The 18,280-nt window shown below is 60.5% G+C and overlaps 2 non-coding genes across 2 annotated transcripts; both read left to right on the plus strand.

Moving 5' to 3' along the window:
* Positions 1–6,925: 6,925 nt before the first annotated feature.
* On the plus strand, positions 6,926–7,044 carry LOC131870010 (5S ribosomal RNA). The gene has a single exon (XR_009368378.1). It is a non-coding gene; the product is annotated as a 5S ribosomal RNA (ribosomal RNA).
* Positions 7,045–14,772: 7,728 nt separating this feature from the next.
* Positions 14,773–14,891, plus strand: LOC131870021 (5S ribosomal RNA). Its single transcript, XR_009368389.1, has one exon. It is a non-coding gene; the product is annotated as a 5S ribosomal RNA (ribosomal RNA).
* Positions 14,892–18,280: the final 3,389 nt, after the last annotated feature.

Genomic DNA, 18,280 nt, shown 5'->3' on the forward strand with positions numbered 1-18,280 from the left:
AGTCTGCCTCGTCGAATCAAACAACGGTCCCAGATTCCGACTTCCGTTCCGTAGAGACCCAAAAGCTAGATGGAGGCTCGCAAGAAAGAGAGTCGGCGCATAGCAATCGGGTTTCTCGAACGTTTAGGGACCGAGCTCACTTGCGGATAGGGCAAAATCCGCCAAGCAACCCAAAAGCTAGACGGGGGCTCGAATCGAATCGCCTAGGCGGCCACAACAACGACGTGTTGGATCGACTACCAGTGCCAAACCATTCAGCAAGACTAGTCTGTGTCGAGGCCGGATAGAGATTCTCAGAGAGCGCCCGCATAGCATTTAGGAGACCTGCCGCGTCCCTCACACTCGACAAATGGTGGTGCACGTTTATAAATCCGAGCGATCCCAACCCTTTCAAGCACCAACATCGGTCGAGATAGAGGGGCACGGAGGGGGCTGCGTGAGACAACACAGTCCCCTATATAAGTTATTTGTCCGATTCTCACACATCCGAAGAATGGTCATCAAATCGGACAACAGCCCAAACTTCCGACTTCCGTCCCAGAAAGCCCAAGAGCTATCTAAAACGTTCATGGCCGGAACTCGATCGCGGCTATACCAGTCCGCCAAGCAACCCAAAAGCTAGACTGGAGCTCTAGTCGAATCACCTCTGTGGCCATTGCAAGGACGTGTTGGAGCGACTACCATTGCCGAACCATTCCGCAGGTCGAGTCCATACCAAGGCCGCATAGAGATTCACGATGAGCTCCTGCATAGCAATCAGGAGACTTGCCGTGTCCATCACAATCGATAAATCCTGGTGCAAGATTTTTGCATCCGAGCGCTCCAACCAGTCGAGCACCAGCATCAATCGACATAAACGGGCACGGGGGGAGGATGCTCGAGAACACTACCTCCCCTATATAAGTTATTTGTCCGATTCTCAAGCAGCCGAAGTCTGGTCATCGAATCGGGTCAAAGACCACAACTTCCGACTTTACCCACAATGCAAGTCATCGAATCGAACATCGGCCCCCGAGTCGGACTCCATGCGTATGTCAGGTCATCGGACCCAAATTCCGCCTTCCTGCGCATGGCGGGCCATCAATATCAACTCGGTCATCGGACCCAAACTCCGCCTTTTTGCGTATGGCACGCCTTCAAATCGGTCATCGGACCCAAATTCCGCCTTCCTGTGCATGGCGGGCCATCAACATCAACTCGGTCATCGGACCCAAATTCCGCCTTTCTGCGCATGGCACGCCATCAACTCGGTCATCGGACCCAAATTCCGCCTTCCTGCGCATGGCAGGTCATCGGACACAAATTCAGACCTCGCCAATATGCCTACGTATCGAATCGGTCATCGGACCCAACTTCCGACTTCATCCATACTGTAGGGTCTTTGAGGTTGGCGCGGTGCGCTCAACCCAGGGAGTCGACCCATCGAAGCATACACCTCCCCTATATAAGCTATTTGTCCGATTCCCACACCTGTGTAGTTTGCACCTCTGACCAGGACATCGACCCCAACTTCCGAACTCGACTGCAACGACGGCACCAGCGCCTTGGTGCGCACCTTGCGACGCACAGTCCCAACATTCGCCTTCCTGCACATGGCAGGTCATCGGACCCAAATTCCGACCTCGCGAGTATGCCTACATATCGAATCGGTCATCGGACCCAACTTCCGACTTCATCCATACCGTAGGGTCTTTGAGGTTGGCGCGGTGCGCTCAACCCGGGGAGTCGACCCAACGAAGCATACACCTCCCCTATATAAGCTATTTGTCCGATTCCCACACCTGTGTAGTTTGCACCTCCGATCAAGACATCGACCCCAACTTCCGAACTCGCCTCCAACGACCGAACCAGCGCCTTGGTGCGCACCTTGCAACGCACAGTGCCAACATTCGCCTTCCTGCACGTGGCAGGTCATCGGACCCAAATTCCGACCTCGCGAGTATGCCTACATATCGAATCGGTCATCGGACCCAACTTCCGACTTCATCCATACCGTAGGGTCTTTGAGGTTGGCGCGGTGCGCTCAACCCGGGGAGTCGACCCAACGAAGCATACACCTCCCCTATATAAGCTATTTGTCCGATTCCCACACCTGTGTAGCTTGCACCTCCGATCAGGACATCGACCCCAACTTCCGAACTCGACTAAAAAGACCGCACCAGCGCCTTGGTGTGCACCTTGCAACGCACAGTGTCAACATTCGCCTTCCTGCACATGGCAGGTCATCGGACCCAAATTCCGACCTCATGAGCATACCTACTAATCGAATCGGTCATCGGACCCAACTTCCGACTTCATCCATACCGTAGGGTCTTTGAGGTTGGCGCGGTGCGCTCAACCTGGGGAGTCGACCCATCGAAGCATACACCTCCCCTATATAAGCTATTTGTCCGATTCCGACACCTGTGTAGTTTGCACCTCCGCTCAGGACATCGACCCCAACTTCCGAACTCGCCTGCAACGACCGAACCAGCGCCTTGGTGCGCACCAAAAGTGCGCACTTTTGGAGGGCACTTTTGTGCGCTCCAAACGTGCGCACTTTTGGAGGGCACTTTTCTGCGCTCCAAAGGTGCGCACTTTTGGAGGGCACTTTTTGGAGGGCACTTTTCTGCGCTCCAAAGGTGCGCACTTTTGGAGGGCACTTTTTGGAGGGCACTTTTCTGCGCTCCAAAGGTGCGCACTTTTGGAGGGCACTTTTTGGAGGGCACTTTTCTGCGCTCCAAAGGTGCGCACTTTTGGAGGGCACTTTTTGGAGGGCACTTTTCTGCGCTCCAAAGGTGCGCACTTTTGGAGGGCACTTTTTGGAGGGCACTTTTCTGCGCTCCAAAGGTGCGCACTTTTGGAGGGCACTTTTTGGAGGGCACTTTTCTGCGCTCCAAAGGTGCGCACTTTTGGAGGGCACTTTTTGGAGGGCACTTTTCTGCGCTCCAAAGGTGCGCACTTTTGGAGGGCACTTTTTGGAGGGCACTTTTCTGCGCTCCAAAGGTGCGCACTTTTGGAGGGCACTTTTTGGAGGGCACTTTTCTGCGCTCCAAAGGTGCGCACTTTTGGAGGGCACTTTTTGGAGGGCACTTTTCTGCGCTCCAAAGGTGCGCACTTTTGGAGGGCACTTTTTGGAGGGCACTTTTCTGCGCTCCAAAGGTGCGCACTTTTGGAGGGCACTTTTGTGCACTCCAAAGGTGCGCACTTTTGGAGGGCACTTTTCCTGTGCTCCAAAGGTGCACACCTAGGTGAGCACCTTCGACCACACCTTGTAGCACACCAAACTCTGACTTTCGACTTCATCCGCAATGCAGGGTCTTTGAGGTTGGCGCAATGCGCACAACCAGGGGAGTCGACCCATCAAACCCAACACCTCCCCTATATAAGCTATTTGTCTGATTCTCATACATGCGTAGCCTGCAGGAGCAATTAGGACATCGACCCCAACTTTCGGCTTCTAAACGAAAACAAGGTCTTTGAGGTTGGTGTAATGCGAACAACTAGGGGAGTCAACCCATCAAACCCAACACCTCCCCTATATAAGCTATTTGTCTGATTCTCATACATGTGTAGTCTACAGGAGCAATTAGGACATCGACCCCAACTTTTGACTTCTTAACGAAAACAAGGTCTTTGAGGTTGACGTAATGCGCACAACCAGGGGAGTCGACCCATCAAACCCAACACCTCCCCTATATAAGCTATTTGTCCGATTCTCATACATGTGTAGCCTGCAGGAGCCATTAGGACATTGACCCCAACTTTTGACTTCTTAACGAAAACAAGGTCTTTGAGGTTGGCGTAATGCGCACAACCAAGGGAGTTGACCCATCAAACCCAACACCTCCCCTATATAAGCTATTTGTCTGATTCTCATACATGTGTAGCCTGCAACAACGATTAGGACATCCACCCCAACTTCTGAATTCGTCTGCGTTGACCACACCAAAGGTGCACGCCTTGGTGCTCACCAAAATCCGACTTCCGACTTCTTCTGCTATGCGGGGTCTTTGAGGTTGGCGCAGTGCGCACAACCAGGGGAGTCAACCCACCGAATGCAACACCTCCCCTATATAAGCTATTTGTCTGATTCTCATACATGCGTAGACTGCAGCAATGATTAGGACATCCACCCCAACTTTTGACTTCTTAAACAAGACAGGGTCTTTGAAGTTGGTGCAGTGCACACAACCAGGGGAGTCGACCCATCAAACGCAACACCTCCCCTATATAAAGCTATTTGTCCGATTCTCATACGTGTAGTCTGCAGCAGCGATTAGGACATCGACCCCAACTTCCGAATTCGTTTGCATTGACCGCACCAAAGGTGCACGCCTTGGTGTGCACCCTGGAGTGCACTTTGGTGCTCACCTCGGTGCACACTTTGGTGTGCACCTCGGTGTGCACCAAAGGTGCGCACCTTGGAGCGCACCAAAGGTGTACACTTTGGAGCGCACCACATAGGGTCTTTGAGAGGTTGGCGCAGTGCGCACACCAAGGTGGGTGTTGAGGTGCGTGCCGAGGTGGGTGGGTGCTAGGGTGCGCTCCATGGTGGGTGCCAGGGTGGGTGCGTGCTAGGGTGGATTCCAAAGAGGGTCATAGGGTGGGTGCCAAGGTGGGTTGGTGATATAGTGGGTTCAAAGGTGGGTACTAGGGTGGGTTCCAAGGTGGGTCACAAGTTGGGTGCCAGGATGCGTGGGTGTTAGGTTGGGTGCCAAGGTGGGCTCCTGCGTGGGTGGGTGCTAGGGTGGGTTTCAAGGTGGACGCGAGGGCGGGTGCCAAGGTGGGTAACAAGTTGGGTGTTAGGATGGGTGAGTGCTAGAGTGGGTGCCAAGGTGGGTGGGTGCTAAGGTGGATGCCAAGGTGGTTCACAGGGTGGGTGGGTTCTAGGGTGAGTTCCAAGGTGGGTCACAGGTTCAGTGCTAGGGTGGGTGTCAAGGCGGGTGTCGAGGTGCCTGGGTGCTAGGGTGTGGATGCCAATGTGGGTCATAGGGTGGGTACTAGGGTGGGCTGCAATGTGGGTGCCAAGGTGGGTAACATGCTCGGTGGGTTCTAAATTGGGTGCCAGGGTGGGTGTGCACCCACCTTGCCCGAGGTGGGTGCCAAGGTGCCAGTGTGGGTGGGTGCTAAGGTGGATGCCAAGGTGGGTGAGAAGGTGGGTGATAGGTTGAGTGGTAGGATGGGTGGGTGCCAAGATGGGTCACAGGGTGGGTGCAAGGGTGGGTAGGTGCTAGGGTTGGTGTCAGGGTGGGTGGGTGCTAGGTTGGGTTCCAAGGTGGGTGCGAGGGTGAGTGTCAAGGTGGGTCACAGGTTAGGTGCTAGGATGGGTGAGTGCTAGGGTGCAAAGGTGCCAGGGTGGGTGCTAGGATGGGTCGATGCTAGGGTGAGTGGCAAGGTGGGTCCACAAGTGTCAAGGTGGGTGCCGAGGTGGGTGCCAAGTCGGCGACTGCTATGGTGGATGCCAAGGTGGGTCACGGGGTGGGTGCCAAGTTGCTAGGTTGGGTTCCAAGGTGGGTGCCAACGTGGGTGCTAGGGTGCGTGGGTTAAAGGGTGTGTCACAACGTGGGTGCCAGGATGGGTGCGCACCCACACTGGCCAAGACGGGTGCGGGTGCAAGGTTGGGTTCCAAGCCCGGTCACAGGCTGGGTGCTAGGATGGGTGGGTGCCAAGGTGGGCACCAGGGTGGGTGCACCCACCCTGGCCAAGGTGGGTCACGGGGTGGGTCCTAGGGTGGGTAACGGGGTGGGTACTAAGGTGCGTGCCAAGGTGGGTCATAGGGTGGGTGCCAAGGTGGGCACCAGGGTGGGTGTGCACCAACCCTAGCCAGGGTAGGTCACGGGGTGGTTGTCGGGGTGGGCGTCAAGGAGCCAAGGTGGGTGGCAAGTAGCCAAGTTGCGTGCCAAGGTGGGTGTCGGGGTGGGTGCCAAGGATCCAAGGTGGGTGCCAAGGAACCAAGGTGGGTGTCTGGGTGGGTGCCGAGGTGGGAGCCAGGGTGGGTCCCAAGGTGAGTGCAAAGGTGGGTGCCAGGGTCAAGGTGAGTGCCAATGTGGGTTCCAAGGTGCCAGGGTCAGGGTGAGTGCCAATGTGGGTTCAAAGGTGCTAAGTTGGGTGCGAGGTTGGGTGCGAGGGTGGGTGGGTGCCAAGGTGTGCTAGGTGGAAGCCCGGGTGGGTCGGCATCCCATGGGTGTCGAGTTGGGTGCCTGATGGGTGCTTCTTGTCAAGTTTTAGTCGTCGGGACTCATTTCGAGCCTTAGAGGTCGTTTCTTGTCCGGTTGCCCTGTCTTCGACCTGGGAACCCAATTTTGGTCCTCGGGTCCCATTTTTTTTTGTCTCGCATCCCACTTTTGGCCTGTGGCCTTTTCGGGGTCGATTCTCGTTTTGGGCATCAGAGCATGTTTCTTCTCCTAAAACCCAATATTTGTTTATTAAGTCTCGGAACACATTTTTGTTCTCGTGGACCCATCATGGGTCTTGGAACGCATTTGTGGTCCTTGGGTCCCATTTTGCATCCCGAAACTTGTGTTTTGGTGCTTGATCCCTATTTTGGGTGCCCACCTTGCACCAAGTGCGCACCCGGGGCAAACCGAGCGCCTTGGTGCACCGGGGCAAGATCGAGCGTGCACCCGAGGCGCCCCGAACATGCACCAAGGTGCACTCGGCCCACATGTGAGCGCAGGTCGTTGCGCCCGAGGTGGTGTGTGGGCACCGCGTTGCAGACGGGACACTGCACGCACACGACGCCCCCTCCAGGTGCACGCACGTAGGCCGGGCCGGGTGCACACCCGACGCCCTAGCAAGGTGCGCGCACCCGGGCAGGGCTCACACTTGGCGAACGGGGCGCACTTCGCGAGGGAGGGTGTGCACCTCGACGGGGGTGGGTGGCCGGGGTGGATTCGCACGTGGGTCGCGGTTTGCTAAGTACACACTGCGACAAGCTCATAACGGGTGCGATCATACCAGCGTTAGTGCACCGGATCCCATCAGAACTCCGCAGTTAAGCGCGCTTGGGCCGGAGTAGTACTGGGATGGGTGACCTCCCGGGAAGTCCCGGTGTTGCACCCTTTTTTAGTTTTTCGCCGGGCGTCGCAATGCTATTTGAATAAACCTTTTGCCCGTTTGCGTTCTCGTCGGGGCCGGGCCGGGCCGGGGTGCGCTGCCCGCACTACCGCGCGCGCGGGGGCGACACCGAGCGCGCACCCGAGGCGCCCCGAGCACACAGGCCACGGTGCAACCCGGGCGTTGTGCGCGCACCCCGGTGCGCCCGAGGTGCTGCGCGCGCACCCAGGTGAAATCGGTGTGCACCTCGGCCAGTGCGCGCTCGGTCGAGTCGCGCACGTTGGCCAAGGTGCACGGTGATGTTTCTTACTCTAAGGTTCCGCACCAGACGCCCGGGACAGGTGAGCGAAGCTGGGCGGGGCCGGGTGCGCGGCCGGGGCAGGTGCACGCAGCTGGAGAGAGCTTTGGAGCACACTTCGGAGCGCACCAATGATGCGCTCCATTCAAAAGTTTCCTGAAAAGGCAAAAAAAGTTGAGATTATAGAATTTCCCACTTGAGAGATTGTAAAAAAAAAAAATTTAAAATGAAGGAAACGCGGGTGCCAAGGTGTGCGCAGCCCAGCCAAGGTGTGCGCACCAAGGCGCCCACCCTGGCGAAGGTGCACGCAAGGTGCGCACCCGAGGCAAACCGGACAATTAACCCAACTTTCGACTTCGCGCGCACCTTGGAGCGCACTTCGGAGCGCTCCTTGGTGCGCACCAATCTTGGGCACCTCGGAGTGCACCATGGCGCCCACCAAGGTGCGCACCCGGGGCAAACCGAGCTCCGACTTCGTGCGCACCTTGGAGCGCACGAAAGGTGCGCACCATGGCGCCCACCAAGGTGCGCAGCCCAGCCAAGGCGTGCGCATCAAGGTGCGCACCCTGGCGAAGGTGCGCACCCGGGGCAAACCGAGCTCCGACTTCGTGCGCACCTTGGAGCGCACAAAAGGTGCGCAACCCAGCCAAGGTGTGCGCACCCCGGTCAAACCGAGCTCCGAATCGTGCGCACCAGAGGTGCACGCCATCGTGCGCACCTTGGAGCACACTTCGGAGCCCTCCTTGGTGCGCGCCGATGTTGCGCACCTCGGAGCGCACCCGGGGAAAACAATGCAATTAACCCGACTTTCGACTTCGTGGGCACCTCGGAGCGCTCTCGGGTTCGCACCTCGGAGCACACCGAGGTGCCCACCCTGGCGAAGGTGCACGCGAGGTGCGCACCCGGGGCAAACCGGGCTCCGACTTCGTGCACGCCGCACCTTGGAGCACACTTCGGAGCGCTCCTTGGTGCGCACCAGGGCGCGCAACCCAGCCGAGGTGCCCACCCCGGCGAAGGTGCACGCGAGGTGCGCACCCGGGGCAAACCGGGCTCCGACTTCGTGCACGCCATGGTGCCCACCGCGGCGAAGGTGCACGCGAGGTGCGCACCCGGGGCAAACCGGGCTCCGACTTCGTGCACGCCGCACCTTGGAGCACACTTCGGAGCGCTCCTTGGTGCGCACCATGGTGCCCACCAGGGCGCGCAACCCCGCCGAAGGTGCACGCGAGGTGCGCACCCGGGGCAAACCGGGCTCCGACTTCGTGCACGCCGCACCTTGGAGCACACTTCGGAGCGCTCCTTGGTGCGCACCATGGTGCCCACCAGGGCGCGCAACCCCGCCGAAGGTGCACGCGAGGTGCGCACCCGGGGCAAACCGGGCTCCGACTTCGTGCACGCCATGGTGCGCACCGCGGCGAAGGTGCGCACCCGGGGCAAACCGGGCTCCGACTTCGTGCACGCCGCACCTTGGAGCACACTTCGGAGCGCTCCTTGGTGCGCACCAGGGCGCGCAACCCAGCCGAGGTGCCCACCCCGGCGAAGGTGCACGCGAGGTGCGTACCCGGGGCAAACCGGGCTCCGACTTCGTGCACGCCGCACCTTGGAGCACACTTCGGAGCGCTCCTTGGTGCGCACCATGGTGCCCACCAGGCCGCGCAACCCAGCCAAGGTGTGCGCACCAAGGTGCACGCGAGGTGCGCACCCGGGGCAAACCGGGGTCCGACTTCGTGCACGCCGCACCTTGGAGCACACATCGGGGCGCTCCCGGGTTCGCACCGGCGTTGCGCACCGTGGTGGGCACCTCGGAGCACACCAAGGTGGGCAGCGAGGTGCGCACCTTTGATGCGATGCCTTCACTAATTTCCATAAAAGGCAAAAAAAAAACGAGATTTTAAAATTTCCGTTTTGAAAGATAGTGAGAAAAAGGGAATGCTGGTGCCATCTTGAGCCCGCCCTGGTGCGCAGCCCAGCCAAGGTGTGCGCACCAAGGTGCCCACCCTGGCGAAGGTGCGCGCCCGGGCAATTAACCCAACTTCCAACTTCGCGCGCGCCAGGGTGGGAGCGCACCCAACAACCGGGCCTGGGAAGAGCCAATGCGAGAAACCCCACCAAACGCTCTGACAAAAAAAGAGGGGGCGCTCCAGTAACCCCGCTTCGGAGCGCACCCTGGGCAAACCCAGCCAAGGTGCCCACCCCGGCCAAGGTGCAGGCGAGGTGCGCACCCGGGGCAAACCGGGCTCCGACAACGTGCACGCCGCACCTTGGAGCACACTTCGTAGCGCTCCCGGGTGCGCACCTCAGAGCACACCAAGGTGGGCAGCGAGGTGCGCACCTTTGATGCGCTGCCTTCACTAATTTCCAGAAAAGGCAAAAAAAAAAGGAGATTTTAAAATTTCCGTTTTGAAAGATAGTGAAAAAAACGGAACGCGCGTGCCATCTTGAGCCCGCCCTGGTGCGCAGCCCAGGTAAGGTGCCCACCCTGGCAAAGGTGCGCACCCGGGCAATTAACCCTACTTCCGACTTCGTGCGCGCCAGGGTGGCAACCGGGCCTCGGAAGAGCCAATGCGAGAAACCCCACCAAACGCTCCGACAAAAAAAGAGGCGGCGCTCCAATAACCCCGCTTCGGAGCGCAGCCGGGGCAAACCCAGCCAAGGTGCCCACCCCGACGAAGGTGCACGCGAGGTGCGCACCCGGGGCAAACCGGGCTCCGACAACGTGCACGTAGCACCTTGGAGCACACTTCGAAGCACTCCCGGGTGCCCACCGGCGTTGCGCACCGTGGTGGGCAGCGAGGTGCGCACCTTTGATGCGCTGCCTTCACTAATTTCCAGAAAAAGGCAAAAAAAAATGAGATTTTAAAATTTCCGTTTTGAAAGATAGTGAAAAAAAAGGAACGCGGGTGCCATCTTGAGCCCGCCCTGGTGCGCAGCCCAGGCAAGGCATGCGCACCAAGGTGCCCACCCGAGGTGCACACCCGGGGCAAACCGGGCTCCGACTTCGTGCAGGCCGCACCTTGGAGCACACTTCGGAGCGCTCCTTGGTGCGCACCATGGTGCCCACCAGGGCGCGCAACCCAGCCAAGGTCTGCACACCAAGGTGCCCACCCCGGCGAAGGTGCACGCGAGGTGCGCACCCGGGGCAAACCGGGCTCCGACTTCGTGCACGCCATGGTGCCCACCGCGGCGAAGGTGCACGCGAGGTGCGCACCCGGGGCAAACCGGGCTCCGACTTCGTGCACGCCGCACCTTGGAGCACACTTCGGAGCGCTCCTTGGTGCGCACCATGGTGCCCACCAGGGCGCGCAACCCAGCCAAGGTGTGCGCACCAAGGTGCACGCGAGGTGCGCACCCGGGGCAAACCGGGGTCCGACTTCGTGCACGCCGCACCTTGGAGCACACATCGGAGCGCTCCCAGGTTCGCACCAGCGTTGCGCACCTTTGATGCGCTGCCTTCACTAATTTCCAGAAAAGGCAAAAAAAAACGATATTTTAAAATTTCCGTTCTGAAAGATAGTGAAAAAAACGGAACGCGGGTGCCATCTTGAGCCCTTCCTGGTGCGCAGCCCAGGCAAGTTGTGCGCACCAAGGTGCCCACCCTGGCGGAGGTGCGCGCCCGGGGCAAACCGGGCTCCGACTTCGTGCACTGCATGGTGCCCACCAAGGCGCGCAACCCAGCCAAGGTGCCCACCGCAGCGAAGGTGCACGCGAGGTGCACACCCGGGGCAAACCGGGCTCCGACTTCGTGCACGCCGCACCTTGGAGCACACTTCAGAGCGCTCCTTGGTGCGCACCAGGGCGCGCAACCCAGCCGAGGTGCCCACCCCGGCGAAGGTGCACGCGAGGTGCGCACCCGGGGCAAACCGGGCTCCGACTTCGTGCACGCCATGGTGCCCACCGCGGCGAAGGTGCGCACCCGGGGCAAACCGGGCTCCGACTTCGTGCACGCCGCACCTTGGAGCACACTTCGGAGCGCTCCTTGGTGCGCACCATGGTGCCCACCAGGCCGCGCAACCCAGCCAAGGTGTGCGCACCAAGGTGCACGCGAGGTGCGCACCCGGGGCAAACCGGGGTCCGACTTCGTGCACGCCGCACCTTGGAGCACACATCGGGGCGCTCCCGGGTTCGCACCGGCGTTGCGCACCGTGGTGGGCACCTCGGAGCACACCAAGGTGGGCAGCGAGGTGCGCACCTTTGATGCGATGCCTTCACTAATTTCCATAAAAGGCAAAAAAAAAACGAGATTTTAAAATTTCCGTTTTGAAAGATAGTGAGAAAAAGGGAATGCTGGTGCCATCTTGAGCCCGCCCTGGTGCGCAGCCCAGCCAAGGTTTGCGCACCAAGGTGCCCACCCTGGCGAAGGTGCGCGCCCGGGCAATTAACCCAACTTCCAACTTCGCGCGCGCCAGGGTGGGAGCGCACCCAACAACCGGGCCTGGGAAGAGCCAATGCGAGAAACCCCACCAAACTCTCTGACAAAAAAAGAGGGGGCGCTCCAGTAACCCCGCTTCGGAGCGCACCCTGGGCAAACCCAGCCAAGGTGCCCACCCCGGCCAAGGTGCAGGCGAGGTGCGCACCCGGGGCAAACCGGGCTCCGACAACGTGCACGCCGCACCTTGGAGCACACTTCGTAGCGCTCCCGGGTGCGCACCTCAGAGCACACCAAGGTGGGCAGCGAGGTGCGCACCTTTGATGCGCTGCCTTCACTAATTTCCAGAAAAGGCAAAAAAAAAAGGAGATTTTAAAATTTCCGTTTTGAAAGATAGTGAAAAAAACGGAACGCGCGTGCCATCTTGAGCCCGCCCTGGTGCGCAGCCCAGGTAAGGTGCCACCCTGGCAAAGGTGCGCACCCGGGCAATTAACCCTACTTCCGACTTCGTGCGCGCCAGGGTGGCAACCGGGCCTCGGAAGAGCCAATGCGAGAAACCCCACCAAACGCTCCGACAAAAAAAGAGGCGGCGCTCCAATAACCCCGCTTCGGAGCGCAGCCGGGGCAAACCAAGCCAAGGTGCCCACCCCGACGAAGGTGCACGCGAGGTGCGCACCCGGGGCAAACCGGGCTCCGACAACGTGCACGCAACACCTTGGAGCACACTTCGAAGCACTCCCGGGTGCCCACCGGCGTTGCGCACCGTGGTGGGCAGCGAGGTGCGCACCTTTGATGCGCTGCCTTCACTAATTTCCAGAAAAAGGCAAAAAAAAATGAGATTTTAAAATTTCCGTTTTGAAAGATAGTGAAAAAAAAGGAACGCGGGTGCCATCTTGAGCCCGCCCTGGTGCGCAGCCCAGGCAAGGCATGCGCACCAAGGTGCCCACCCGAGGTGCACACCCGGGGCAAACCGGGCTCCGACTTCGTGCAGGCCGCACCTTGGAGCACACTTCGGAGCGCTCCTTGGTGCGCACCATGGTGCCCACCAGGGCGCACCCGGGGCAAACCGGGCTCCGACTTTGTGCACGCCGCACCTTGGAGCACACATCGGAGCGCTCCCAGGTTCGCACCAGCGTTGCGCACCTTTGATGCGCTGCCTTCACTAATTTCCAGAAAAGGCAAAAAAAAACGATATTTTAAAATTTCCGTTCTGAAAGATAGTGAAAAAAACGGAACGCGGGTGCCATCTTGAGCCCTTCCTGGTGCGCAGCCCAGGCAAGTTGTGCGCACCAAGGTGCCCACCCTGGCGGAGGTGCGCGCCCGGGGCAAACCGGGCTCCGACTTCGTGCACTGCATGGTGCCCACCAAGGCGCGCAACCCAGCCAAGGTGCCCACCGCAGCGAAGGTGCACGCGAGGTGCGCACCCGAGGTGCACACCCGGGGCAAACCGGGCTCCGACTTCGTGCACGCCGCACCTTGGAGCACACTTCAGAGCGCTCCTTGGTACGCACCAGGGCGCGCAACCCAGCCAAGGTGCTCACCCCGGCGAAGGTGCACGCGAGGTGCGCACCCGGGGCAAACCGGGCTCGGACTTCGTGCACGCCGCACCTTGGAGCACACATCGGAGCGCTCCCGGGTTCGCACCAGCATTGCGCACCTTTGATGCGCTGCCTTCACTAATTTCCAGAAAAGGCAAAAAAAAGAAAAAAATGAGATTTTAAAATTTCCGTTTTGAAAGATAGTGAAAAAAACGGAACGCGGGTGCCATCTTGAGCCCGCCCTGGTGTGCAGCCCAGGCAAGTTGTGCGCACCAAGGCACCCACCCTGGCCAAGGTGGGTCACGGGGTGGGTCCTAGGGTGGGTAACGGGGTGGGTACTAAGGTGCGTGCCAAGGTGGGTCATAGGGTGGGTGCCAAGGTGGGCACCAGGGTGGGTGTGCACCAACCCTAGCCAGGGTAGGTCACGGGGTGGTTGTCGGGGTGGGCGTCAAGGAGCCAAGATGGGTGGCAAGTAGCCAAGTTGCGTGCCAAGGTGGGTGTCGGGGTGGGTGCCAAGGATCCAAGGTGGGTGCCAAGGAACCAAGGTGGGTGTCTGGGTGGGTGCCGAGGTGGGAGCCAGGGTGGGTCCCAAGGTGAGTGCAAAGGTGGGTGCCAGGGTCAAGGTGAGTGCCAATGTGGGTTCCAAGGTGCCAGGGTCAGGGTGAGTGCCAATGTGGGTTCAAAGGTGCTAAGTTGGGTGCGAGGTTGGGTGCGAGGGTGGGTGGGTGCCAAGGTGTGCTAGGTGGAAGCCCGGGTGGGTCGGCATCCCATGGGTGTCGAGTTGGGTGCCTGATGGGTGCTTCTTGTCAAGTTTTAGTCGCCGGGACTCATTTCGAGCCTTAGAGGTCGTTTCTTGTCCGGTTGCCCTGTCTTCGACCTGGGAACCCAATTTTGGTCCTCGGGTCCCATTTTTTTTTGTCTCGCATCCCACTTTTGGCCTGTGGCCTTTTCGGGGTCGATTCTCGTTTTGGGCATCAGAGCATGTTTCTTCTCCTAAAACCCAATATTTGTTTATTAAGTCTCGGAACACATTTTTGTTCTCGTGGACCCATCATGGGTCTTGGAACGCATTTGTGGTCCTTGGGTCCCATTTTGCATCCCGAAACTTGTGTTTTGGTGCTTGATCCCTATTTTGGGTGCCCACCTTGCACCAAGTGCGCACCCGGGGCAAACCGAGCGCCTTGGTGCACCGGGGCAAGATCGAGCGTGCACCCGAGGCGCCCCGAACATGCACCAAGGTGCACTCGGCCCACATGTGAGCGCAGGTCGTTGCGCCCGAGGTGGTGTGTGGGCACCGCGTTGCAGACGGGACACTGCACGCACACGACGCCCCCTCCAGGTGCACGCACGTAGGCCGGGCCGGGTGCACACCCGACGCCCTAGCAAGGTGCGCGCACCCGGGCAGGGCTCACACTTGGCGAACGGGGCGCACTTCGCGAGGGAGGGTGTGCACCTCGACGGGGGTGGGTGGCCGGGGTGGATTCGCACGTGGGTCGCGGTTTGCTAAGTACACACTGCGACAAGCTCATAACGGGTGCGATCATACCAGCGTTAGTGCACCGGATCCCATCAGAACTCCGCAGTTAAGCGCGCTTGGGCCGGAGTAGTACTGGGATGGGTGACCTCCCGGGAAGTCCCGGTGTTGCACCCTTTTTTAGTTTTTCGCCGGGCGTCGCAATGCTATTTGAATAAACCTTTTGCCCGTTTGCGTTCTCGTCGGGGCCGGGCCGGGCCGGGGTGCGCTGCCCGCACTACCGCGCGCGCGGGGGCGACACCGAGCGCGCACCCGAGGCGCCCCGAGCACACAGGCCACGGTGCAACCCGGGCGTTGTGCGCGCACCCCGGTGCGCCCGAGGTGCTGCGCGCGCACCCAGGTGAAATCGGTGTGCACCTCGGCCAGTGCGCGCTCGGTCGAGTCGCGCACGTTGGCCAAGGTGCACGGTGATGTTTCTTACTCTAAGGTTCCGCACCAGACGCCCGGGACAGGTGAGCGAAGCTGGGCGGGGCCGGGTGCGCGGCCGGGGCAGGTGCACGCAGCTGGAGAGAGCTTTGGAGCACACTTCGGAGCGCACCAATGATGCGCTCCATTCAAAAGTTTCCTGAAAAGGCAAAAAAAGTTGAGATTATAGAATTTCCCACTTGAGAGATTGTAAAAAAAAAAAATTTAAAATGAAGGAAACGCGGGTGCCAAGGTGTGCGCAGCCCAGCCAAGGTGTGCGCACCAAGGCGCCCACCCTGGCGAAGGTGCACGCAAGGTGCGCACCCGAGGCAAACCGGACAATTAACCCAACTTTCGACTTCGCGCGCACCTTGGAGCGCACTTCGGAGCGCTCCTTGGTGCGCACCAATCTTGGGCACCTCGGAGTGCACCATGGCGCCCACCAAGGTGCGCACCCGGGGCAAACCGAGCTCCGACTTCGTGCGCACCTTGGAGCGCACGAAAGGTGCGCACCATGGCGCCCACCAAGGTGCGCAGCCCAGCCAAGGCGTGCGCATCAAGGTGCGCACCCTGGCGAAGGTGCGCACCCGGGGCAAACCGAGCTCCGACTTCGTGCGCACCTTGGAGCGCACAAAAGGTGCGCAACCCAGCCAAGGTGTGCGCACCCCGGTCAAACCGAGCTCCGAATCGTGCGCACCAGAGGTGCACGCCATCGTGCGCACCTTGGAGCACACTTCGGAGCCCTCCTTGGTGCGCGCCGATGTTGCGCACCTCGGAGCGCACCCGGGGAAAACAATGCAATTAACCCGACTTTCGACTTCGTGGGCACCTCGGAGCGCTCTCGGGTTCGCACCTCGGAGCACACCGAGGTGCCCACCCTGGCGAAGGTGCACGCGAGGTGCGCACCCGGGGCAAACCGGGCTCCGACTTCGTGCACGCCGCACCTTGGAGCACACTTCGGAGCGCTCCTTGGTGCGCACCAGGGCGCGCAACCCAGCCGAGGTGCCCACCCCGGCGAAGGTGCACGCGAGGTGCGCACCCGGGGCAAACCGGGCTCCGACTTCGTGCACGCCATGGTGCCCACCGCGGCGAAGGTGCACGCGAGGTGCGCACCCGGGGCAAACCGGGCTCCGACTTCGTGCACGCCGCACCTTGGAGCACACTTCGGAGCGCTCCTTGGTGCGCACCATGGTGCCCACCAGGGCGCGCAACCCCGCCGAAGGTGCACGCGAGGTGCGCACCCGGGGCAAACCGGGCTCCGACTTCGTGCACGCCGCACCTTGGAGCACACTTCGGAGCGCTCCTTGGTGCGCACCATGGTGCCCACCAGGGCGCGCAACCCCGCCGAAGGTGCACGCGAGGTGCGCACCCGGGGCAAACCGGGCTCCGACTTCGTGCACGCCATGGTGCGCACCGCGGCGAAGGTGCGCACCCGGGGCAAACCGGGCTCCGACTTCGTGCACGCCGCACCTTGGAGCACACTTCGGAGCGCTCCTTGGTGCGCACCAGGGCGCGCAACCCAGCCGAGGTGCCCACCCCGGCGAAGGTGCACGCGAGGTGCGTACCCGGGGCAAACCGGGCTCCGACTTCGTGCACGCCGCACCTTGGAGCACACTTCGGAGCGCTCCTTGGTGCGCACCATGGTGCCCACCAGGCCGCGCAACCCAGCCAAGGTGTGCGCACCAAGGTGCACGCGAGGTGCGCACCCGGGGCAAACCGGGGTCCGACTTCGTGCACGCCGCACCTTGGAGCACACATCGGGGCGCTCCCGGGTTCGCACCGGCGTTGCGCACCGTGGTGGGCACCTCGGAGCACACCAAGGTGGGCAGCGAGGTGCGCACCTTTGATGCGATGCCTTCACTAATTTCCATAAAAGGCAAAAAAAAAACGAGATTTTAAAATTTCCGTTTTGAAAGATAGTGAGAAAAAGGGAATGCTGGTGCCATCTTGAGCCCGCCCTGGTGCGCAGCCCAGCCAAGGTGTGCGCACCAAGGTGCCCACCCTGGCGAAGGTGCGCGCCCGGGCAATTAACCCAACTTCCAACTTCGCGCGCGCCAGGGTGGGAGCGCACCCAACAACCGGGCCTGGGAAGAGCCAATGCGAGAAACCCCACCAAACGCTCTGACAAAAAAAGAGGGGGCGCTCCAGTAACCCCGCTTCGGAGCGCACCCTGGGCAAACCCAGCCAAGGTGCCCACCCCGGCCAAGGTGCAGGCGAGGTGCGCACCCGGGGCAAACCGGGCTCCGACAACGTGCACGCCGCACCTTGGAGCACACTTCGTAGCGCTCCCGGGTGCGCACCTCAGAGCACACCAAGGTGGGCAGCGAGGTGCGCACCTTTGATGCGCTGCCTTCACTAATTTCCAGAAAAGGCAAAAAAAAAAGGAGATTTTAAAATTTCCGTTTTGAAAGATAGTGAAAAAAACGGAACGCGCGTGCCATCTTGAGCCCGCCCTGGTGCGCAGCCCAGGTAAGGTGCCCACCCTGGCAAAGGTGCGCACCCGGGCAATTAACCCTACTTCCGACTTCGTGCGCGCCAGGGTGGCAACCGGGCCTCGGAAGAGCCAATGCGAGAAACCCCACCAAACGCTCCGACAAAAAAAGAGGCGGCGCTCCAATAACCCCGCTTCGGAGCGCAGCCGGGGCAAACCCAGCCAAGGTGCCCACCCCGACGAAGGTGCACGCGAGGTGCGCACCCGGGGCAAACCGGGCTCCGACAACGTGCACGCAGCACCTTGGAGCACACTTCGAAGCACTCCCGGGTGCCCACCGGCGTTGCGCACCGTGGTGGGCAGCGAGGTGCGCACCTTTGATGCGCTGCCTTCACTAATTTCCAGAAAAAGGCAAAAAAAAATGAGATTTTAAAATTTCCGTTTTGAAAGATAGTGAAAAAAAAGGAACGCGGGTGCCATCTTGAGCCCGCCCTGGTGCGCAGCCCAGGCAAGGCATGCGCACCAAGGTGCCCACCCGAGGTGCACACCCGGGGCAAACCGGGCTCCGACTTCGTGCAGGCCGCACCTTGGAGCACACTTCGGAGCGCTCCTTGGTGCGCACCATGGTGCCCACCAGGGCGCGCAACCCAGCCAAGGTCTGCACACCAAG

This window comes from Cryptomeria japonica, unplaced genomic scaffold, assembly GCF_030272615.1.
Source record: "Cryptomeria japonica unplaced genomic scaffold, Sugi_1.0 HiC_scaffold_279, whole genome shotgun sequence".
NCBI lineage: Eukaryota > Viridiplantae > Streptophyta > Pinopsida > Cupressales > Cupressaceae > Cryptomeria > Cryptomeria japonica.